This window comes from Cricetulus griseus (assembly GCF_003668045.3).
Source record: "Cricetulus griseus strain 17A/GY chromosome 1 unlocalized genomic scaffold, alternate assembly CriGri-PICRH-1.0 chr1_1, whole genome shotgun sequence".
NCBI classification, from domain to species: Eukaryota; Metazoa; Chordata; class Mammalia; order Rodentia; family Cricetidae; genus Cricetulus; species Cricetulus griseus.
In genome coordinates this window covers 7,389,121-7,414,900 of record NW_023276807.1, presented here as the reverse complement: position 1 = coordinate 7,414,900, position 25,780 = coordinate 7,389,121, and the positions used below count along the sequence as shown (strand labels likewise).

General features: G+C 41.0%; 1 long non-coding RNA gene across 5 annotated transcripts in view; it reads right to left on the bottom strand.

The window, feature by feature from the left end:
• Window positions 1–814: 814 nt before the first annotated feature.
• LOC103159863 overlaps window positions 815–25,780 on the bottom strand; it is a 35,404-nt gene continuing 10,438 nt past the window's right edge. Inside the window, exons 3-9 of one of the 5 annotated variants that reach the window (XR_004772506.1) lie at window positions 25,665–25,770; window positions 18,578–18,918; window positions 18,124–18,171; window positions 14,958–15,070; window positions 13,158–13,242; window positions 12,927–13,005; window positions 10,696–10,856 (exon numbers count right to left, since the gene is read on the bottom strand). This is a non-coding gene — a long non-coding RNA (uncharacterized LOC103159863). Of the gene's footprint in view, window positions 2,823–10,695; window positions 10,857–12,926; window positions 13,006–13,157; window positions 13,243–14,957; window positions 15,071–18,123; window positions 18,172–18,577; window positions 18,919–25,664; window positions 25,771–25,780 lie in introns of those variants that run through there. The other 4 variants (XR_004772510.1, XR_004772509.1, XR_004772508.1 and 1 more) reach the window with 4 other exon arrangements.

Below are 25,780 nucleotides of genomic sequence, written 5' to 3'. Positions count from 1 at the left end.
AATCCTTCATAGCTGGGGATGGGATGGTCACTCTAGGCCAGAGCTTTAGGCCAAATGTGTTCCCTTCCTTGTGGCTGTCCGCCTTATGCTTGAGCCTGCTGTAACCTCTCCTGACAGCTGGAGCTAAGAATCACTTTGGTGATCAAGCAAGGGCAACCATGGATTGGAGGGCCTACCCTTTTCCATATTGACTCATAGTAAGTAGCCAGACTAAGGTAAACAGGCCTTGTCTTTGCCCTAAAACCTGCTGGTTACTCACCAAAGGCACAGGAGTTAGAAGGAAACTTCATCGAGATCTTATATTCACAGAGTGGGATTAGTAAGGGGTAAAAAGCCTTTCTGGGTAATTGATAGACATGCAGTATTGGCAGAGTGACCCCCACAGGAAGGCATTTTCTTGGCAGAGGGAATATGTGTAGAGGATTCACATAGGAAGGTGCCTGTAGGTATGAGGTAGGAAAGTGGCACCCTGCCTGCATTTCCCACTCCTGGGTAGAGCAGAGTCCTACAGGCAGGAGTAGAAGAGGGTGGCTATGGACTGGCTATGATGTGGCACAGGGAAGGGTGCCCCCTGTTGGTTGGCCTTACTTGATGATCTCACCCTATTTCTGTTCTGAATTGCATGCATCTTATGCACACTAGCATGACTCATGGTAGTTTTAAAATGGGGAATTGAGTAATGGAATTAAGTTTTCTGGTCACCAACTTAGGAATGGCTGTGCTGAGTTCTATGCCCAGACTGTAAAGTAGTGCCTCTCATTGGAGCTTAATAATAGATTAGGCACATGCTTAAAACAAGAAGCCAATGTAGCTTTCAGGCCAGTCTCTCTCAGAGGTATTGTACCACTTACCCTCTTGTTGGAAATATCCAATATCTCATCAAAAGAATCCAATAATCTTCCAGCACAAGCCCATGAAGTAATCTTGAGTCAGAGACATAAAATGTTCAGTTTATAAGAGGTATTGCTGCATTTGATATTTTCATCTCTCCCACCACCCTAAGGCATATGAAACAGAACACAAAGTTTTAAGAAATTAAGAAAGATTTTTAGAGATGATTATGAAGCTATTTTAGTGAGATAATAATTTTAAAAATTTGTTAAAATCTTCATTACCTTTCCTGTTTGGACATTTGCCTGCCTTCCAGTCTATAACACTTTCTAAACCAACGATCACACTCACTAGTTAGAGTTTTATTCTCACAAAATACTATCGGGAAATCAAAGGAGACTAGGGTCCGATTTCATTCAATGACTTCTGCTTTGGCTTCTGGTGGACCAATGAACAAGGTGTGATCTTGAGCATCAATGTACTTGAAATTTAAATATAAAAGGCTCATTTGACTTTCAGAGTATTTTGTTTTTGTTTCCCCAAGGAGTAGCAAAATATATTAAGATGAGTCTAGAGAGTGATTATTTTTTAAAAAAGAGAACTAGAGGATTCACTCACATGCCTATTTCCTGTTTTTTGGAGAGATGGTGTCAACAAAAAATAAGTCAATGTAGTCAGAACAAAGAATAATATACTGGGGGATGAAGTCAATGTCCATGACACCTTTGATTTTACAAAATGGTGGCTGTGTTTATAACTTGAAAACAAAGAGATCAGTCAGTAAGCCATGTTTTAGGGATGGGCTCTGATGGTGCCAGTGCAAGAGGAGGTACTGGGTTAGATAGATGGCTCAATCAGAGTGCTTGCTGTCCGTGCAGAGTCCTTCTCCCACTAGTCATCTCAGACATCTCCCAACTGCCTGTAACTCCAGCAGCAAGGGTATGATGCCCCTTCTGGTCTCCCAGGTAACCTGCACTTACTTGCACTGACACACATTCACATACATACTTAAACTGTTTAAAGAATGTAGGATTTTTGAGCCAAGATAGAAAAGGTTTTTTAAAATAATAAAAAAATATATATGAACATCATATGATGTGGTCTTAGACAAAACATTACATTAGGATGACTTTAATTGGTTGTTCATGTTCTGTTTGAGGCTAAAAAACATTGGTGTATTCTAAACATGTGGAAAAAATGCAAAAGGAAAACATGTTTAAAGAAAAGAATGGATGCTTTGTAAGACAGGGACAGGATGCCATTTTGGTTTCTGGGTAGTGTGGGAGACATGCAACCTTGTGTGGAGATGAGGAGAAGTCAGCCTTCCTTCAGGAATCTGTGGTTTGACCCACTGGGGAGGTCGGTATGCATGGGGGAAGGGTATGTGTGCAGCTGCTCAGCTCATATTGAAGATGTTTCTATTTAAAAAAAAAAAACACTGCTTGTTCTTTCTTATACCTGGAAAGGTTAAATACCTCTATCTGTGCATTGTTTGTGCTTGCATCTATCTATAATGTTTAAATGACTAGAAGTGAGAAGGGGACTATTTGGGGGGAATGATATAGAATATTGGCAGAAGGGGGGAGGCAGGGGTTACGGGGTAAACATAAGCAAAGCACAATGGCATGCATATAAGAACATGCCATAAAGGAACCCATTGCTTTGCATGCCTCCAAAATAAAACAAAATATTAAAGTCTAGCTGTTTTGCATCTGAGACTACATTCTCAACTTCATTCTGATTGCTACAGACCGATGCTACCTCCATGTTGATTTTTCTTACTGGCCAAGCAAAAGCCCCTAACCAAAGGAGACAAAATGGAATCTTAATACTATTAGCCTTTTAAAATGGAGTTGACTAAACTATTAATCTTCCAAAAGCCACCTTTCTTTTGTAAGATTTGATGAATGATGAATGCTGTGAAATGCAGCACAGATAGCAGCAGCCAATATGAAGTGATATGAGAAGCTCAGGAAATGTCCACTTGCTGGCTGAAAAATATATTAATATATCATAGTATTTAGTTTAGAATCACCGGTAATTTCCCCTGTAGGTTATCAGTCTTTATAACATATTTTAGACATACCTTCAACTATATGATTCTGAAGATTTCCCAGTGAGAGTCTCCCAGTCTCTTTCCATCCATTCTTAAATTCCTGCCTTGCTGAGCTGCTTTAAAGCATTTGGTATTTGATCATCAACCAATGGATGCCACCCCCCCCATTAGTTAAAGTGTTCCCTTAAAGGTAAACTCCAGTACCACTATCAACTAAATGAACATTTTCCTATTATCACGAGATATCCAGACCCAACTACTTGTCCCAGCTTTTTGGTTCATATGGTGTGTGTATGTGTGTACACTCTCCTTTGTACACCTGTACATGCTGTGTGTGTGCATCCATGTGTGTATACCAGAGGTCGATGTTGGATGCCTTCCTTGATAATTTCATTTTTGAAGATAAGGTATCTCATGGAACTTGGAGCTCGCTAATCAGGCTAGACTGTCTGGCCAGTGATATCCAGGACCCTCCTGGCCCTGACTTCTCAGCACTGGGATTGCAGATATAGGCTTTCTCACATGGGTTCTGTTGAGCTAAACTCAGGTTACCTTTATGCAGTAAATACTTTACCGACTGAGACATTTCCCCAGACCCCTCAAACACTCCCATTTTCACAGTTTGCTTGCTGGAATCAGGATACAGATGAGCCCCTCACCTTGGTGTGTTTTACTGGTGTACACTTTATCTTTTGAAGTATTTTCCCTTCTTCCTGCTTCTTAGCACTATCCATTCATTTTCCCCCTTCTTACCATTAATTTGCTGAAGACAATGGACTACTTTTCCCCCCTAAAATTTCAAATTCTAGGCTTGGCTGACTGACTCCTCCAGTGTCATTTAGCAGTGTACTGAGACTAGGTTTGAGAGTTGATTACATTCTAATCGTTAGTAAACTCCCAGGAGGTTTCTGCTTTTTACTTGGGAAATCTCCTCCAGGAATGGCCACCTGGTGGCAGTGCTGGGCACACCATTTCCTTCTCTGGAGTTTGTGTTAGCAATGACCTTGCCTTTCTTTTCTTGGAGTTCTCAGCATTTTCCTGTCAAACACAGGGCTACTGCACATGCGAAAGGACAGGCTTCCAGCCAGCCTGTGGATCATGATGCACAGGGTTCTTCCCCAGGGCTCCACACTACTCACTCGTTTATGTAGATCAGCATGTAGTGTTCCAGTGACTGGTGTTCTTCCAACAGCTTAGTTCGATTTCTTTGTGGAATTCACAACCCATCTCTCTAGCTAACTAGCTAAAATACACTAGAGAGCTTGTTTTATTGTTATTGTGTGTTGTGTGTGTGTGTGGGGTGTGCGTGTGTCTGTATATATGTGGTGTGTGTGTGTGTGTGTGTGTGTGTGTGTGTGTGTGTGTGACTTGGGGTTTTCAATTTGAAGTAAAACAACCACCAAGCTTGCCTTCAGACATCAGATAATTTGATAGACAATCACAATAACAACAACATATAGTGTTTACCGCTGCCCTGCTATCCCCACAAAAGAGAACCATGACTGAGAGCTTGGCTTTTGAAGTACTTCCAAGACACCAAAAAGTGCCCCCTCCTTTTTTTCATGTGAATATTAGACAACTCCTGGACCAATTGGCTTCAACTTTCCAAAATGATCTCAATGGAGACCCAGGGCAGGAACCTGATTGATTGCATAGGAAATGTGAATCTGCATGGGGGCTCTGGCACCAAGTCGCCAAATCACACTTCAGTTTCTTTGTCTGTAGAATGCATGCAATAAGCATTGGGTAATGTGTCAAAGAATGAATGACTTGGTCAGAGTCCCTGTCCTATGGCTGCTAGGCAGTTGGAATGAATAGACCAGCAGGGAACTGAGTCAAGTCAACTGGGTCTTTCTATTCATGAACACATGGTGATCAGGCTTATAAAAGCCAGAATTGTAAACTGAATGAGAGTCCTGACGTCAGAACCATGGGGTACAGCACAATATGGTTGTATTGTGGTAGACTGAGGAATTAATACACAAGCTCCGAACTCAGTATCTTCAATGTATGTTAGTTAAAATTAGGTTAAGAGCTATTGGACTTAGTCTATTTTCTTCCTTGTAATTGAAAATTAGACCTTCAGCCCAGGCAAGTAGCTGTCATTTGAACGAATTTCAAACTCTGTTCTCGAAGCTCCGAGTCCTCCAAGTGTCTTCCTGTCTGTATGGTCACTGTTCATTACAGCATCTTTTCTGACAAGGTCCATTTGCTGGTGACTCATTTCCCTGACAGTTCAGAGTATATTATTTAGATTGTTTAAACTGTGTTTCGTGAACTTACTGACAAGCGTTCTTCAGTTCAGAGCCAGGTCACTGGGAAGATGAGAAAAAGAGCAAAACATAAAAGATTCTTCCTCAACATCTGAAAAAATCACAGTTCTGGGCAGAGGTAGCCACGTGCTCCTCTTACAAAAGTATGGGATGGCAAGCCAGGGTAAGTTATATGAAATCATTCAAAACACACCCTGAACTTAAAAAAAAAAAATCAATCATATGTTTCTCTCTGTCACATTTTGGGTCTGAACTAATTTATTTGATGATACATCAATGATGAGAAGAAAACAGGAATATTTAAGAAATTAATGATACGGTGCCACGGATCTTCTGCCAACCACTTACAAAAAGAAGCCAAAATATTAATGGTATAAAATATGTTTCTATACATTTGGAATCTTAATGAGAGTCTTCTGATGTGTTATGGGCAGGATGCCGAATCCATCTAGACTCCAGTAGACCTCAGGTATGGAGGGAAACCATGCGAAACATGGAGGAAGGCAAATAGAAAAGTTAATATTCAGAGAATTTTAGTCAAAACACATTCCTCAGAGGAAAAGGTAAAGACTTTAGGAATTTTTCGGTTTGCGTTTGGGAAAATACAAAAAGCTCAGATAGTTTGCTGTGGCTTTTCTTCCACTGGGTCCCCTCTCCCTTATTTAGACTTTGCTGGGTGATTCTCATTTCTACACTATAATTTCCAGCTTATCCTAAATATAGACTCTGGATCCAAGCCATCCTAATTAAACAGTGAAGTTCTTTCGTAGTGAGCTCTGATGCTTCCGAAATCAATTTCAAGGTTTACGCGGTGGGCCCGTGACCATCCTCTTTGCCATTCCCTTTATCTGTTCATCTTGAAGTGGTCAATTTCAACTAATATGTTAATGTCACATTTGCACACGTTTTTTGGGGGATCTGGCTGCTTGCATTTTCTATATTAAATACGTGTTTGTGCTATGTAATTACAAATTTCACTCTCTTCTGCGGAGATTTGCTTCCATCTTCAAACTTTTCCCACCCTGAAGTAGTAGACACCCATCCCTTTCAGCAGGAAGTTAAGTCTTTGTATTATAAATGAAGAAAGTGAGATAAAATGGTTTTTGCCTCCGGCTACCGAGAGAAACACGCACCCCCATCCTTTTGTTGTGACACACAATTCATGTCTTTCCTTGACACACAGCTGTTTGAGATAATGGGATTTTCACTAAGGGAATAGAAGGTGAGACTCAAACACTGGAAATTCCAGCACTCTCCAATTGCAGGAGGAAGCTGGAGGCTGGGGTGCAGTGTCTTGCCTTGGGTGCTGGCTCAGGAGCCCGTGTTCCTTTACGCCTTTCTCAGAGCTGGCTCAGGTCCCTAGAGAAGCCATCCTGCCTGATAGTTCAGGTTCTGAGCATGCGCTCAGAATCCCCTGCGCTGCCACTTACCTCAGAGAGCACCAGGGAGCTCTCTTTGGGCTCTGATGATTAGACACAGGAGTTTGCTCTGAATACAGCTGGGGACAGGGAAGAAGCGAGAGATCCAAATTCTATAGGAAGCCTGCAAACCATTTTCCCCCGTAACCCAAAGTCCTGTGTCAGTTGCAGGTGCCTTTCGAGAGGACTTTTAAATAGACTCAGATTCCTCCTTTGACTTGGCTTGCAGACTACAGTTTTACTTTCTCTTTTTCTCTGATGTGAGGTGGTGAGCTCTGTGGCTGTCTTTTTAAATTGCCTTTGAAAGGCAGTGACTTCTGAAGCAGCCCTTGCTTGCCCTGGGGCTTACGAGGTCAAGGAGCAAAACTCAGACATGCAGTGAGCTAAGTTGTCCTCAAAGCCTTTGTGGTCCCCTGGCCACGCATTAGAATATCACTTCAGGGATTCTGAAATAGCTAATACTGGGAAACCATCTTCCCACTGGCTAAATCAATTTCTTCAGGATGGGCTAAGTGCATGGGTGAGTTCTTTAAAGTTCCCCTAGTGATTTGAACTTGCAGTCGGGTCTGCAGACCAGCGTGCTCATGGAAAACCTTGATGGTTTCAGAGGTGAGGACTCTGTTCTCCAGCTGAGTTGGCAAAGTCTAAAATTAGTTTTAGAATGCTTTACCTAAGACAAAATGATTCCACCTAAAACAGCAACCTGGAAGTGTAGAAACAACAGGGAAGACAAGACTTAAAGCAGCCCTGAACTGTTCAATAGTAGAGTGGCTCCATTCTAAAAGACCCTTGATCTACAGGCTTGGGTGTCCCCTGTGTGGGTTTAATAAAGAAATAACATAAAAGAAAGAGATGGCTTGAGAAAATAGAGACAAAATGGATGTTTATCTAGATGAGAGGGTACATGGTGGAAGAATTGACAGTAGGGGGTGGGGAGAAACCAAAATCAGAATATATTGCATGAAAAAAATCTATTTTCAATAAAAGGGAATGAACGAATAGCTTCTGAAAGACCAAAAAAGAAGGGAATGAAAGGCAAAGTCATGACCAATGTGACACACATCTTTGTTTTTCAGTTAGTCTGGTGTTATGAAAAAAAAAAAGGCTTGGTTTTAGCAACTAGACATGCTTTTATCACACTGTCCAGTTAACACTGCAAATATTGCTGAAGAATTGTTCACCTTATCAACACTACAAAATGTTGGTGCTCAGCCTGGTGGTACAGGTTTGCAGTGCCAGGTGTTGGGAGGCAGAAGGACGGCAAATTCAAGGTCTTCTGGTTAGAAAGTAAACTCAAGGGCAGCCTTTGGAATTTGGAGATACCTGTCTCAATGTAAAAACCTAAAAGGAGGGTGGAAGGGACTGGCTCAATGGAATGACTCTTGTGGATCACCTGTGAAGGTTAGGTGTTCGATCTCAAAAAAAAAAAAAAAAAAAAAAAGAAAAAAAACCACAGTTTTACCTGTTTTCATTGGCACTGTGAAGCAGTGGCTCTCAAACTTGCAAAACTGGAAAGAACCCCCTAGAACTTGACAAGACCCAAATTGTTGGGTCCCATCCCTGTAGTTTATGATCAGGTAGCACACAAGAAAGTACCAGGCTTTCTTGGACTTCCAGCCCCTTTCATAATTACTAATTATGAAAGCTCTGTCTTAGCTTAGGCTCATTTCTACCTAGCTTTTATAACTTAAATGAACTCATTTCTATCAATCTGTGTGCTGCCTTGGGGCTTGAGGCTTTTACCTCTCCTTCTGCATGTCCTGTTTTCTCTCTGTCTCTTCTGGTGTCTCTCCTGCACCTAGATTCAGCTCTCTTTCCTCTCTTTTACCCCCTAAGTTCCACCTAACCTCTTCTTGTTTAGCTTTTGGCCATTCAGCTCTTTATCAAACCAATCAGAAGGATCCTTGGCAAAAAAACGTATCTTCACCTTGTACAGAAAAGATTATTCCACAATACAAGAATGTTGTGTTTTTGCCATGACACCTAAACCTTTGGTGCTAGGGCACTGGACTAAAGCATGAGAATTAACTGTCTTTTATCCATGTTCCAGGGTACATGTATTACCTCAACTTTCTAAAAAGAAGCCAGCCTAAAAGAGAAGCTCACTCTGAAAGACTTCACTGAGGTATAAAACCAATGAAATGGAAGCCCATGTAGGGGGTACAGTGTGAGCAGAGCACCAGCGTGCACAGACTGGAGTGTCTTGGACCTGTGGAGATAATCCTTGCTCTATATACACTCAGATGGTTCCTGAAAAAAAGGCGAAGAAATTTGTCTCATGGCTCTTCCCAGTCTACCAACTCAAATTCACCCACCAGGCTCTAGAGCAGGTCTCCTCACCTGTACTTTTATGCATGGAGGGGTCAGTCCCCATGAACATGATTCTGCTCACCGGCAGATATGGGCATAATATACAAGCTAGGTGGCAGATGGGCTGTCCAGGATTCTGGAAAGAACAGACCATTGCCTGGATGAGTCTAGCAAGGAAGGAAAGTGAGGTTCCCAAAGCACAGCAGTACCTCCCCAACCTGCTATGTTTTCACCGCATCCCAAATTGTCTGCTGTGGATAGCAGGTGTTAAAATGTTCTATGTTTTCTCTATTTCTGCGCCCCCCTTGTCCTATTGTGCTTGACTAGCATGCAGTCTGTCACGTGTGGCTCAAAGAAACACAGGGATAACGTTACTATTGTTGAAGTGGAGGATCAAGAGCCACAGACCTGGATGCCATGCATGGCAAAGTGCCACAGAAGCCCCTGGAGGATTTGTCAAGTTCCTCTCTGTCCTCTCCTTCTCGACACCAGAGGATCACATTATCAGATTGTTGGCAGGCTACTCACTGGCTAGCACAAGTTTAGATTCTGCTTGTTACTTTGTCTTAAGATTCATCATATAAACATTAAGATAACGCTACATGAAATGAAATATCAGCTTGCCAAACGCTCAGCAATTCAAAAGGACTCTTCACAAAGAGCTATGTAGTAGATGGTTTCCAAATATGGGAAGTCTAAGAGGGAGTCTTAGTGTCCCAACCCATGAGGTTGTTATTTTCTTATTTGCATATCACAAGCTCCAAGATTTCTCTTTCTTCACGTTAATTAAAGCAAGCTTATGGAAGGTCAACACAAAGAGTGAAGAACTATCTTTGCAGTCAGAAAAACACTTGTGCTACAAATTCTGCTTCTGCTATATGGTAGCAGACATGACCTTAGTCTCTGGGAAGCTCGGGCTTTTCATGTTTAAAACCAAGGATAGAATAACTACCTTGCAAAACACCTTTAATAGGGATGATGTCACAGAATAAACACATGGCATCTATTAGTTGCTCACAAATGGTAGTTTCTGTCCTTCTGTATCATCTATTACTAATGCCTCAGTGATGAGATACTGCTGTGGCCTGGTTGAGAAATGTTCTCTGTAGGTTCGTTGGCTTGATCACTGTTTGGGAAGTGAGGGGAATTTTAAAGGTGGAACATTGCTGGGGGTTGGGGGGGGGGAGGATGAGTCATTGTGGGAAGGGCTAAAGGTTTCATAGTTGGGCCCCACATCCTATTTGCATTTCGTTTTCTGACTGCGGATGTAAAGTGAGCTTCCAGCCTCCTCTTCCTGCCACCATGCCTTCTCTGCCTGCTGCCATGTCTTCCTCTCCAAGGTGGACCAGACCCCTCGGGAACTATGTGGTCAAATAAGCTCTTTCTCTCTTAAATTGCTTTTGTCTGGGGATTTTGTTGTAACAATGAGAAAGAATCTGTATTGTGACTTGGGATGATGAAAGGGAATTAAGATGTCCAAAAAGTTGATATCCTTAGCTACAGTTTGGACTTTGTTCCCAATAAGGACAGCTGGACTGAAGACTTGGGTCCTAGTCTCCAGTATTTGGGGAGGAAATAGAAACTGCAGGGGTGGGCTTGGTGAAGGGCAGCTTCATTGGGTTGCTGGCCTTAAAGGGCATGTTGGCTTCGTTCCCCTTCTGTCTGCTTCTGACCACTTGAGGTGTGAAGCTTCTGTCTAACGTTCTTTCTGCCATTCTGCTCTGCCACAACATTGGGCCTAAAACAGGACTAAGCAATGTGGAATGAAGCCTCTGAGATGAGAATGCAAATAAATGCTGCTTTTAAGTTGACTGCCTAAGGCATTTTATTAACCCATTGGCTCAGCCATTATTTTTTTTTTCTCCACAGGATAAATGAGAACTCATAAAGAAGATAATGGAACAGGAAGATCCTTGGTGCTGCTCTTGACAAACTTGGCACTGGGCAGGACAGACTGTCATCCAGGATCTGATATGAAGAAAGATGCTATGAGCAGCTTGAGATTTGAGTTGAGGCCCTTTAGGGCTAGAAGTGAAGAGAAATCCTTTGTGGAAATGACACTTCAAGTGACTGATTAACATTAAACCTCAGGGTCCCAGAGTCTCAGGGTACCCTAGAAGCCAAACAGCAAACATCCACGAGGACCTGGATTTATTTCTCCATGCAATTTTGTAAAAACAATACAAACAGGATTAATCTATTTGGTTGAAACATGCAGTATATCATGTCTCCTGAGCATGAAAGCCAAAGGAAAAAATGAGACTACTTAGGGGTTCCAAATATTGGGGTTGTCATGACAGGTAACTTGTAATAAATAAAACATTAAGACTTATGAGGTGGTGGTTTTGAGAAGACTCAAGTCAGCAGGGAATAATAAAAAAACAATTAACTCCAGACCACAGCACAGAAAGGTAAAAGGTAAGGGAAATTGTAAAGGAGATTATGAAGTAGCACTTATACCAACAAGTATAAGTGGAATTTGGAATTTGGAACTTGATAAAAATAAAATGGGGGCAGAGGAAATGAAAGAGAAATAAATTGGGCTGATTGACAGTTTTTTTTTTTCTAGACAGGGTTTCTCTGTAGCTTTGGAGCCTATCCTGGCACTTGCTCTGTAGACCAGGCTGGCCTCAAACTCACAGAGATCTGCCTGCCTCTGCCTCCTGAGTGATGGGATTAAAGACATGTGCCACCACCACCTGGCTTTTGACAGTTTTATATGGATTAAAAAAATATCCAAGTGGCTGGAGAGATGAATCAGTGGTTAAGAGAGTTTGGTGCTCTTTCAGAGGACCTGAGTTCAGTCCCCAGCACCCACTGCAGAGTCTGAACTATGCTCTAATGACATGAGCCCAGGGGCCACTGAGATCCATCGACACATGTTCATCATTCCATGATTTGATTTAGAATGACAAAGCTGTCTCTGTCTGGGACAAGGGTGGACAGCGGGAGTTCTGAACTCTCTCTACTTGCAATTTATTGGATAAACCAGACATTGTGATTTCAAAATGACATCAGCGGGACAGGAAGGATGATTATAGCCAATTCTACTGCAGAAGGAAATACAAAGAGTGGGGCATGTTGGGAAATTAATTCAGTTTTCCCCAGCAAGCCTTGGAGAGTTTAAGACAGACGTCTTGATGTATGTGTGTGCATATATATATATAATTTTTATATATAATTTATATATATAATTTATACATATAAATTATATTTACTATGGTACAATTAAGCTAGAAAGCAATGCCAAAATATAATGCAAAGTTCCCATATGTCTGGAAGTTTAGAAAAAATGTAGTTATGGATAACTCATATATCAGAGAAAAAGAATTCCAAAATTAGAAAATAAATAAGTACATTTCTATATGGGATGCAACTAAAGCCACACTTAGAAATTTATAGCATTAAGCCCCCATGAAGCAGGTTTCCAAAAACTACAAACTAGACATTTCAGCTGAACACTCAGAATTGGATAACAGTTTACGCCCAAGTAATTTTGGATGGAGAAGCAACGAACATAGAGCTGGAGGCATTTTAAAAATTTAAAAAAACAGGCCAGGAGTGGTGGTGCATGTGTTTAATCTCAGGACTTGGGAAGCAGAGGCAAGTTCTAGGCTAGCCCAGTTTATAGTGAACGCCCAGTTACCCAGGGCTGCAGAGTAAGACTCTGAAACAATAAAGAAATTAAAACAAGACAATAATTGCCTGAAATAGTATAGCTAGGGATGCCTATTTCTTTTGAAAGGGGCCTTTGTTGGCATCAACACTCATTGGGATGGAGCTAGAGAAGAAGAGGGGGAGCACAGGTAGCAAGAACAGAAACACTAAGGGAGAGAGAGAGAGAGAGAGAGAGAGAGAGAGAGAGAGAGAGAGAGAGAGAGAGAGAGAGAGAGCGCTAGCCTGTAGCTATCGAGCTGCCAGGACAATATCACAAACAAGTTTACCTCGATTGATTTGAATTGTGTTGTGAAATGGTTAAATTTCGGGGGAAATGTAAGGGATCAAACTGACTAAAGCAGATGTGTAAAACTTTATAACCTGCCATCTTTAAGAGAAGCTGAAGAGTAATTTCAAACATCCTCCAAATAAAACTCCAGATCCAGAGGGCTTCCAGGCACTGAAAGAATAAATGTTTAGAGTATACGACATGGTTAGAACACTTGCCTAGCATACAAAAGATTCTCCTTAGATTAACAACTACAAAATAATGGGGAGGATGAAAGAAACCAGGATAACCTACAGATGCCTATAACCACACAACACACTCACCATGAGAAAGCTGATGTACAGGCCCTTCTCCAGTCATTGATAGAGCAGTGAAATTTCTAACTGAATTCCCAATGTGCCATCCAACCTGGCAAATTACAAAAGAGAGAATCCAGTACAGTAGGTTGGTCATTTTCCAGGAATGTGAAATTGACTTAAGACTGGACAAATCAAGCAGTGTAATTCACTACATTAATAGAATAGAAGGGGAAAAATCACAAGATTATCTGCGTAGATGGAGGCATTTTAAAAATCAAATCAATATGCATTTATAATTTTAGAAAAACTCAACGAACTTGGAATAGAAAAGCTTCCTTAACTTGAAGAAGATCTATAAAAAGCCTATGGCAAGTACTATATTTAGGAATCAAGTGTAAAAGCTTTCCCTGGGGATCAGAAAACGACAAGAGTTTTACTGATTCCGTTAGGATTGGGTATTGTGCTGGAGGTAATTGCAGAGTAGAGTGGGGGATGGGTGGTAAATAAGAGCTATAGGATACATAAAAGTGATAAACAAGATATACTATAGAATCACAGGATCATATGTGAAGACTACTAGGAGAATATGTGGAGAAATTAGTGAGATTGATCAATAAGAAAGCTTAGAATTGGGTAGCATATGCCTGAGTCAGTTTTGGCTGCTACAACAGGATGCCACAGACTGGTGGCTTGAAAAACATCATTCATTTACCCAATTCCAGAGGCTGGGAGTCCAAGACTGAAGTGTTGGTTGACATGATTCTTGGTGAGTGCTGACTTAGCTTCGTTTCATTTAGCACCCTGACATTTTTTGGGGGGTGGGTGGGTGGGTCTTTCTCCCTCTAAGTCAAAAGACACTAATTTCCAAAGATTGTACCTCAGATATTCACATTGGTTATTGGGGCTCAATATGTGGGTGTTCGGTCATTCAGTTCTTAAAAACATATAGACATATGAATATGAAAACTCTACTTATGATATACACTACATAAATGACATCTCACCAACAACATTTCATGGGAACATTAAAATGAATTTTGTCACATGCAGACTCATATGTCTAGCACCATGGATGACAATAGCACCTAACAGTTCATCAAGCAAGAATTTTGCCCAGCCTCTAAATCTAAAATTGTATATAACACATTTAAAGAAGATTACAGAGAATGGAGGGGTATATGAGTTTGGTTTGGAGGATGTACCTATTTTTTTTTTAAACTGATCAAGAATACTAGTTTTCTGGAATTCAGAATTGGGAAATAACTTCTCATTCCTTCTAAACATTTCAACCTCATAGGATGGCCAAATGAAAGCAGAGAATGGAGAGTGCTATCTCTTCTCCTATAGTTCTACTCAGTTGTGACTGTATCTTGTGCCCCTGTTTTATTTTTCCCCTTATGTCTTGAGTTGTCCACTGTCATCCCGGCTTGGTAGCCATCATTATCAATGACAATATTTGCTAAATAGCCTGTCATCTTCAAGGACCTGGTACTTCTTGGTAGCCATGATTATCAAATAGCCTGTCAGCTTCAAGGACCTGGTACTTCTTAGTATTTCCCCATATTTTAGCATGCAGTGTAGAAATAAACAGAATTTATTGTTGAGGGATCAAGCAATAATATTGATTACAAACCAAAATGTTCAAAATCCAGATTTGTTGTGTCATATCCTTACTCCTATTTTTAGATTTAAAGGCCTACTGTTAGTTTTTAATTTACCTGCTTCATATCCTCATACACCATGGGTGAGACCATTACTCAATGCAATAAGCAACTGTGTGCTTTACAGGGGATTGGCTTATCCAGTCCCCTCACCTGCCAATACCTTTTATGCTGACTCATCTCCTCATCGGTCAGAGCAGAGACTACTGAATCATCAGGGAAGGAAGAGCATAGCTTCCTCTAGTCTTCTGACCCAGGGAAATCCAGATGCTGATGCTGTGGTGAAAAGGAAGAAAAGATTGACCCTGCTCTGTCAGCGTATCCCCAGTCATGTTCAGGAACCAAGTTCAGATGCAGTTAGAGCACAAGAAAGCCTTTACATTCCTGTTTGCAAGTAGTGACACTATCTATCTTCACACATAGAGACATGCAGAAAGTGATGATGGGGAAGGTGGCTGGTGAGCTCAGCACTGCAAAGGGGGAAGCTGAAAGCTCTCCCAGCGGAGAAGCACCGTAGCAGGGTCTCTAATCCGAGACATTTCTGACTCCAACAACTCTGTTAGGAGAAAGTTGTCTTTAATGATAGCCTGTCTGTGACACCTTCATTTATGTGGTACAAATAAATGAACTTAGTCTGCACGGATGAGTTACTGGCACTAATGCCACCTGAAGCTGGCTAAACCCAGTATTTCAAATCACTACTGTGACAGGTGCTGCGTGCTCTCACACCTTTTTGTCACGGCACTCTAATAGACTAATGTGATATCGCACTAATGTGATAAGAGATGACAGAGAGTGTAGGTGCAGTGCACTGGTCCTCCGTCTGCCTGATGCAAATGAGTGCTGATAGCAGCTGCCAAAAAGTAGGCATGCAGTCTCTCCTGGGGACCATATCCAGGAGGGGGGCTTGGGAATCTAGGTTGGAGATGCCTTTAGGTTCCCTCTGGAGCTCAAGTGTAGGGTGAGGTGCCTGATGCAGGAAGTGGCTAGTCCACAGGGAAGCTGCAAGGATGTGGCCACAATGCTCTGCTCCAGGGTGTTTCTTCCACATGGTAATTCAAAGGGGATGAACTATGCCTGCAGAGTACTGAACTCAGGAACAAATACTTCAGTTTGTATTTTTTCATTGTTTTATTTTATTTTTTTTCCTGAAACTCTGCAGAATATCACAGCAGTGGGAGTGTGTGTGTGTGTGTGTGTGTGTGTGTGTGTGTGTGTGTGTGTGTGTGTGTGTGTGTGTGTAAAGAAGCGGCTCACTTCATAAAGGCAGACAAGAAGCAGAAAGATAGACAGGGAGAAGAAGGAGCCAGAGTAAGGCACAATCCTCAAAGGCATGCCCGACCACATATTTCCTCCCACCGACTGCACTCCTTAGAGCTTCTACAACTCCTGAACAATGGTGTCCTTTGTGAGGATATCAATGTACTAGGGCATTGCTGAAGTTAGAGTTCTCTTAGTCTTGTCCCTTCCAAAGCCCCACCCATTAACACTATGAACACTATTGGGAAGTTAGCCTGCCACACAGGAGACTATTCAGGAGACATGATGTTTCTGAGTTGTCACAGCCAGGAAGAGTTCTCAACCTTTGCCTTTGATGGTGTACTTTGGAATTATCCAAAATGACATTACTACTCCCTGGAATAACAGCACAGGCCCGATGGTAAATATATGGAAGGCAAATTCCAGTGTCAGAGGCTTTTAGTCCCCTCTCCTAAGTTCTTCATGGAGTAGTCGGCACTGCGAGAAAACCCCTAGGAGTTGTAAGAGCAGATTCATACTGATGGTTCATGATGGAAATCTGTGAACTTTCCCATACTACAAGAGTGATTTTATAGGCGTTTTAAGAAATGATTAAACTATTTAACTACATGTGTATCTGTGTGCTCGCATACGATTATCTATACCATATATATACAGACCACTGAGGTGGCCAGGAGATGGTGTCAGTTCCCTGGAACTAGAGTTACAGTTAGCTGTGAACTGAGTGCTGGGAACTGAAACAGAGTCCTCTGCAAGAGCACTAAGCATGCTAGCTGCTGAGTCATTGCTGCAGCCCTTATTGGGGAGGTTATGTCAAGTTTGGTTGGTAAATGTCCCCATTGATCTTCTGCCTCACACCTTGTGTTGTGAATCCCTAACGATAGTGTCAGTTGTGAAAACATCAACACATTAATCCATCGATGAAGTTAGAGCCCTCAACCCAATCCCTTCCCAAAGCCCCACCTATGAACACCGTGGCAGGGGCAAGTTAGCTTGCCACATAAGGGACATTTGGGGAAACATATCATATCTGAGTTGTAATAGCCAGAAATGATTTTCAATCTTAGATTTTGATACTAGACCCTGGAATTACTCAAGAGTGACATCGCTACTCCCTGAAGTAACACCATGATGGTAAAAATGTAGGTTATACATTCCAGTGCCAGGAGGGTTTATATATCCCCTTCTCCTCATATGACCTCTGAGTTTAATTGTATTTTCTGGTCTTATAGGCTCATTTCTGGTGGACATTGACATGATGGGAAGCTATTTCTGAGATTGTACCATCAAACCACAATAGCTTCTGTCTTGGATCAATGTCTTTTCTTTTATTAGGGTGTGTAGAGTGCATGTATGTTTGTATTTACATGTGAATATATGGGGTATGCTTACATATATGTTGAAGTAGAGGTCAATGTCTGTTGGTTTCCTCAATCACTCTCCATCTTTTCATTCATTCATTCATTCATTCATTCATTCATTCAGAGTCCCAGTCTTTCAAATTAACCCTGACAGCTGCTCTATAAGCTTTAGGAATCTGTCTCTCTTCCTCAGTGCTGGGGTTACAGATCAGTGCCACCAGGCCAGACCTCTGCTTGGGCACCCAGGATCTGAATTCAGTCCTCATGGTTGGGTGGCAGGCAAGTTAGCAACTCTGACCCACCTTCACAGCCTCCCACAAACTCTTTCTTTACCCCTCAATCCTATTACTGGATGTAGGGAAGCCAACTGTTTGTGACAGGAACACCTGGTTGGAGACTCATGGGTGTCACCTCTGGAGCAGAGTGGATGATTCTAGAAGTTTGGCCATGTGTGCCTTCCAGGAACTACCTCCACTGCTGCTTTGCCAGATCTCTAGGGAAGACAGTCCTGAGTTCCGACTCACAGGGAATTAACGACAGTTAACATGCATTCTTTCCAGCCCATGAGGTGTGCAGAGTTTGTTATACAGCAGTAGATGGCCAATATAATCTGTTGCAGTCTACCTGAATTTAGCAGAGACAGCTGTTCTAATTCAAAGAGTTCATGGATTTGGGGTTGGGAATACAGCTCAGTGCTAGAATGCTTACCTTATGTGCAGAAGGCATGCTAAATCCCCATTTCTCTCAAGCTTCATCCTCAAGGAGAAAAAAAGAACATGGTCTTGTTTTTCTAGGATAGTGGTTGTCATATTGGACTATTAGTTGTTTCCATGAATATAACATGGCTATATAATTATTGTTATTGCAGCAGCACTGGAGAAATGACATGTAGCCTTTACCCACAAAAAACTTTGGGGCTGGAGAGCTGGCTCAATGATATGAGCATTTGCTGCTCTTGCAGAGGACTACAGTTTGGTTCACAGCAACCATATCAGGTGGCTCACCAACACCTGTAACTCCCTCTTCTGACCTGCAAAGACATCTGCACACAAGTATACACACATATACATGAAAAGAAACTTACCAAGTATAAAGGTTAATGAATAACATTCTTATCACTTCTTGTATTATATTGTCATTTGAGAAATAAAGCCCCTCATACCTTAAAGAAATAATTCTGTTTCTTGTGGATACTGGGAGGCCCGAGGATAGACCAAGCAGGGATGGCACGAAGGTTTATTAAACCTTTGCAGACATGATCTTTTCAGCATCCTACTCCATTGTCTGTGTCTCCTGGTCCTCTTCCCCACAACTGTTATTGGCGTATGCTTTTCTGCACATTTGCTAGTGTGTCAGGCCAAGAAGGGAAAAGGTTGGCCAAAGATAATGTGACAGCTGCAAAGCCTTTTGTAGAATCCAAACTGAGAAACTTCCTCACTCACTCCATTAGTCAGAACTGGATTTTGTGGCTATGACCGTGGCAGATAGATGCTGGGAAGTCACCTTTTGGGAAGCAGTTTGGAAAATGAAGGTTGAATGAATGAGTCATCATATTCTAAGGAGCCTTGTAAGAAAAATATGATGATATTTTACAGACAGCATGTGAGTCCACTACAATCCCTATGATTAAATACACAATGTAGCCTTCTCACAGAGTATGTAAGTTATTTCTATTCTCTCCATTTTGCAAAACAGGCACCATGCAAAAGAGGGTGAGTATCTTCACTAAGTATTAACAAGTAGAAATTTGCTTAGTCATGGGGCTCAGCTTTCATTTGGCAGACAAGCTGATAAATATGTTTTCCACCCTTGTATTTTGTTATACTTGGGAAAACCATTAAAAAGCAATAGAGTTTTACACAGAAACATTACACTGGAAGACAACTGATATAGGGAAGAAGTATTACTGGAATTTTTAGGTTTTTTTTTTTGAAAGCTCAATGGGAAGGCAGCAATACAGGAAATGTCAAATGTGAGCTTTTGCCATATTTAGTTGTATAAATGTTAAGTCAAAGATGTCACCACATTGTTTTGTATTCCATCCTATGAGTGTTGCACTGTAGAACTGAAACAACATCATTTGCTTCGTATCAGAGCACTTTACCAAACATTTAGTCTATTTTATGAAGATCAGAGATGAATAAATTGAAAGGCAAGGCTGTGATCTCTCTAGCAGGTGATACAATAGCCCTCAATACCAGTATGAAATGGATTTATACCATTGTTTCCATGGATTATGAATTTCTAATAATTGACATGAGCATAGTTTCAAAGAAGAATTACAGATATTAAAACAAAAACAAACACAAGTCTTACCCACAGGATAAAATGCCCAGAGAAGGTAGGATAATAATGCCTAGACATAGTAGGGTACAGTGCCTAGAGAAGGTAGGACCTGAGAATTCTATAAAGTGGTGTTTATGTTAAGACATAGAATTGCTGCATGGCGATCTCTACTTTTTCCACTAAAGACATTGCAAAGAAAAGTGATAACTTGTTTCTATTCAAAGGTAACTTATCTTTTCGATAAAGAAAGCTGAACGGAACTGATAGTATCATTGAAAGATAGCAGAGGTACGAAATCAAACACAAATGTCAATAATTTTCATGATAACCAAACACCTTTGGTCATGTTGACCCAGAAAAGCATGTACCCATTGAGAAAGTTATGCAAATTCACCAAAACTGAAGTTGGTTTGTATATTTATTCCAGAAAAGAATGTATAGAGAGGCTAGCCATACAATCTAACTTATTTCTCTTCTTGTGGTCTATTGTCTGTTTCAGAAGAGAATGGAAAGGTAACTGAGAGATGGCTTTCATCTATCTCTCTCTTTGTATATGATTATGTCTGTACAAGTGTGCTATGCAAGTGCACACATGTGTAAGTATATGTACACGTACACAAGAGTAGAAGCCACAGGAACATACCAGATGTCTTGGTCTATCACTCCCTGCCTTCTTCCCTTGAGACAGGGTGTCTCATTGAACCTGGAACTAGGCAGAATATTTGAATACAGGTCTTCAAGCTAGGGCAGTAAGCATATTTATCTTCTGAGCCATCTTCCTAACCCCATGTTCACCTTTTGATGCAGGAAGTACAATGAATGGATTGTTCTGGAAATCTGCTTATCATGTGACTTATCTTTGTTGTAGTTTACCCACTTCCATAAGTAAACAGTAACTTCCATTTGCACTGGCTCATTTGACTTTATTGCCTTGTGATAATGGATAATTTTCTTTCGAAAATCATCATCATCAAATGTCAGAGTTTGCAATATTTAACTTTTGTTTTCAGAAGTCTTAAAATAAAACTTGTCTTCAGTATTTCTAAAAGAAAGTGTCAGGTGGATGAGGAGATAACAAAAATATCAGTTAAGCTAAACAAGAAGAGTGGGAGAATTCAAAGACAAATTTAGTAACTCCTTCAAGATCTCAAACTTCTTAACTTGCAAGAACCTCTGCTTTCTTTTCTGTAGTAAAATACCAGGTATCTTGCTGAAATGACCAAGATGTCAGCAAATGTGACTTAGAGTAAGGACAATGACAGCAAAGACTAGTGTCTTTTATTGACTTACATTATGTCACTTACAAGCCTATCCCAATATTGTTGCTTCTCTGTTCCAGGTTGCTTCCTTCTTTGTCCAGGTGGCCATCCCGGATAGGTTGCAGGAACTGCTGGTGACCTAGCTCACTGCTCAGGGACTGTCCTCCTCCAGCATCTGTATGCCCAGACTCCTCTTACTCTACTTCTATTTATTTAGTAGGAAACTTGGAATCAGCTTTTGTTTTCAGCACAGAGAAACCTGGTTCTTCAGGTTGAGTAGCCCTAATCTGAAAATTCTGAATTAAAAATACTCCAAAATTCTGAACTTTGTCAGAACAATGATAGGGTTCTGCAAGTAGAATATACCACATCAAGTTTCAGTCAAATATATGTGCACTAAAGCACTGAATAAGATTATCTGCAGGTTAGGAATGTAAAACACAAAACAGAAATGAATTTCAGATTTAGAATAGAGTTCCTCCCCTAGATATCTCATTTTACATAGGAAAATATTCCCAACTATGAAAGAGTCTGAAATCAGAAGTATTTGTGGTCTCAAACATTTTAGGTAGTGAGCATTCTAAAACCATTTGAGATGATATAATTGGTACAATCATTTTATGAGTATGTAATGTAGCTATTGAATAAAGAAAGTATTTTCCAATTTGTATCCCCTTGATTCCCTATCAAAACAACTCTGAGATAGTTTCTTACACCTGTCAGAACGGCCAAGATCAAAAACTCTGATGACAGCTTATAATGGAGAGTAAAGGGAACACTCCTCCATTGCTGGTGGGAGTGAAAACTTGTACAACCACTTTGGAAATCAATATAGTGTTTTCTCAGAAAACTGAGAATTGATCTACCTCAAGACCCAGCAATACTACTTTTGGGCATATACCCAAAGGATACCCACTCACACCACGAGGACATTTGCTCAACTATGTTCACAGCAGCATTATTCATAATAGCCAGAACCTGTAAACAACCTAGATAACTCTCAACCAAAGAATGGATTAGTAAAATGTGATACATTTACACAATGGATTACTACTCAGCAGTAAAAAACAATGACATCTTGAAATTTGCAAGCAAATGGACAGAACTAGAGAACACAATCTTGAGTGAAGTAACCCAGACCCAGAAAAACAAATATAATATATACTCACTCATAAGTGGATATTAGACATAAAACAAAGGATAACCAGCCTACAAGCCACAACCCTAGAGAATCTAGGTAATAAAGAGGACCCTAAGAGAGACATACATGATCTGCCTAGAAAGGGGAAAAAGACAAGATCTCCTGAGTAAATTAAGATCTTGGGGACAGTAGGGAGAGTGGAAGATGAGAGGGGAGGAGGGAAGCAGAGTAGGAGAAAATGTATAGTTCAATAAAAGAAAAAAAGAAAGTCTGTAACTTGAGGGAAATTGCCCAACTAGAGCCAGGGCAGTGTTCGGATAGGTTCTGGATTCCTGAAGCCTTGTGTATGGTAATTTCTTCATCTCTACGGATGCCTCCACAGAAGAGAATGATGGGAGACACAAGGAAGGAGGGCATGGTCTCACAGCTGATCAGTTGATCGCCAAGAAAACTGCCACCTTCCTGTGTATCAAGATGACAAGTCCTGTCTCAAGTTCACATGGGTGGCTCCTGAATGGTTTTGATGGCTATAAACCTCACAGGGACCCAAGCTAGTTAGAAATTACAGGCAATATCTCCATTAAATTTTTTCTGGGACTCAGAAATAAGGGAATTAAAGGTCTAAGCCTTGGAACTCACAGGAGAAGAGGTCAAGAGCCCAAGTGAACCTCTAAAGTGGGGGGACCTGAGGCATCTATGTATTTCTCAGCTTCTTTTCCATTCCACTGCCCCTTCAAAGACATGTGCTTGTCTAAGCCTCTAGTTATTCTTGTTGCCTCTGTTCCTTCAAACACTATCCAAATTATCCCTAACTGTGGAAGTTTGCATTTACTTTCTCTGGATTCTGGTGTCCATGGCAATCTTCTTTCCTATGCATTATCAGCAATAGGCTACGAGTTTAGTCCTATATCTGGATAACTGTGTGAAAGCCACATCCTGGGACTCCAGAAGATCTCTTTAGCTCTAAGTTGACATACAATTAGGACATTAAAACTGATTTCCAACCCCACATCTTTGAAGGGCTGACTCCTGAGCCATCAGTGGAAGGTTGCTGATACACACCCGGAAGGACACTCTAAGCCCAGGAGTCCATCTCCATTTCTATCCATGGATTCCACACCCTTTCTTCTCCTTGTAGGGAAGAGCATGTAAAATACTTCACATTAATGTTCTATTAACTAAAGCTTCATTTACAGAATAAATACTTCTGCTGACATTTGACTGATTATATCAATTTTGAAGTTCAAATTTTAATTAGGTATTACCAAGCCCAAGAACAAACAAGCTAATCAGACCCAGTCTCCTATTTCCTTCTTTGTATTAAATGATAAGTGAACCTAAAGCTATGCTTTGTCTTATTAATATCTGCTAAATATGGATGGATTACTGAATATATATTTATTCTTAAACTCATTTGGAGGCAAATATTTACAAGGCTTTTCTCTTATAATCTGATTTTAATATCTCAACTGAAACTGATTTATAACACATGACTTCAGACGAGGTATTAGTGAAAGGGGCCAGGAATTAATGAGCCGATCCTATCAAGGGTTTCTTGAAACTGACTTTGAAAGGGGGACATATTTCTAATTTTTAATCAAATTTTAATTGTAGGAATTTTCATGGCAAACATCAGAGCCTCACATAAACAAATCTTTAATAATTTCATGAATGCATATATTTGGCTGCACCTCCATGACAGCTGAGTTAGGAACTTGCTTGAATAGTCTGGGCCATCAATCGAACAAGCATCATGTCTAGCTTGAAGCTGGCTTTTGAAGTTTGGAATCAGGTGGCAAGTTGGTTGGCAAAAACCCGCTGAATGTTCTTCCTTTTATCCTACCAGCTGGAGAATGTCCCCTACCTATCCATTTTGTAGTAACAGCTCACAAGAGGTTGGATACATTGGTGATGGTGTAATTGGGTTATAGTTTTAGGATAAAAATGACAAAAACAATTGATTATAAAGAAGAAAGAGATGTGATTGCTTGGTGAGCTGCAGACACTCTTAAAAATATAAGTTATGTGGAAAGTGTGCTTCCTGAGTCTTTAGCACCCTCCTAGAGCTGTGGATTGGTTAGTTGTGAAGTATGTCTTATGTAACATGGGAGTAAATTAACTATATATCAAAGGCCAGCAGCACATCTATTTTGGAAAAAAAAGCATTCTGAATACTGGGCCCATATATGCCATAAGCTCTCCATCTGTACTATTTGGAATTATCCAGAGGAACAGAACTGATTGTGTGTGTGTGTGTGTGTGTGTGTGTGTGTGTGTGTGTGTGTGTGTGTGTGAGTAAGGAAAGACATAGAGACAGAGACACAGAGACAGAAAGAGAAGGAGGGAGGGAGGAAGGAGAGAGGGAGGGAGGAATCAAAAGAGTCTTTACAGTACTGGTTACTGAACCCATGTGGGCTGTTGGGGAGAGGTGGTATTTTCCAGCAGACAGCAGTTTGTGGTGGACTCAGCACCTGGGTCTACAGCTCACACAACTTAGAACAACAACAACAAAGCATTATCACAAACTCTTGCAAAGTTATATATGAGCTTCATTTAATTCTTTACAAAAATACATTTTTCTTTTGCCATTACTTATCTGATCTAACTTGAGGAATGTTGAAGTGATTTTCTTATGTTAAAAAAAACCTATTTTTATTCATACTCTCTCTCTCTCTCTCTCTCTCTCTCTCTCTCTCTCTCCCTCTCCCTCTCTCTGTCTCTCTCTCTTTCTCTCTCTGTCTTTCTCTGTCTCTCTCTCTCTCTGTCTCTCTCTCTCTCTCTCTCTCTCTCTCTCTCTCTCTCTGTGTGTGTGTGTGTGTGTGTGTGTGATAGAAGTGGACTTGTATCTCTAAAGGCCAGAAGGGGTGTCAGGTCCTCTGGAACTAGAGTTACAGGCACTGTGAACCACACAATGTGGGTACCAGGAATGGAGCAGGTTCTTTGGAAAAGCAGCCAGGGATCTTAGCTGCTGAGCCATCTCTCTAGTCCTCTTTCCAAGACCCTGTTGTTCTGGTACATTCTTTTCTTCAGCTGGGGGACTTTTAAATCTGGAAGTGAACTTCCTGTCCTTTCACTTAATTTTAGCTTTTGACCAGGAGGGTGCTGCTTTGTGTATTCAGGCACACCACTTCTAAGTGACAAGTATGTTTGAATCCCGGGATGGTACATTGATGTACCAATGTAGCTGTGTGATGGTACCTGAATATTTAGTCAAAAATTTATTCTTGATACTGGCATTTCTGGGAAGGATTCTTGCTTTCTTTTGCTCTGCTTTGAAATTTTGAAGATATTCACACTTCCATTGGCAGACATGAGAAAGGCTGGCTGACCTCCAGAGAGTGGTGGAGGCTCATTCAATCACCTGAAAGCTTCTACAGAAAATTGACTAAATCCACGCTTGGTCGCCAACATCTGTGATCAGCACTTTGAGTCTTCCATGGGAGGATCCTGAGTTCAAGGCTAGCCTGATTTGAACTTTTTAGAATCTGTCACAGAATAATTTCTGTTTTGCATGCACACAACCTTTTTACTGAAAAGCCACAGCTGGGCACAGTGGTACATACCTTTGATCCCAGCACTCAGTTGGGAGGCAGAGGCACGTGGGTCTCTATGATCAATGGTCTACGTAGTGAGGTTTAAGACAGCCAAGGTTATGTAGTAAGACCCTGTCTTTAAAAAA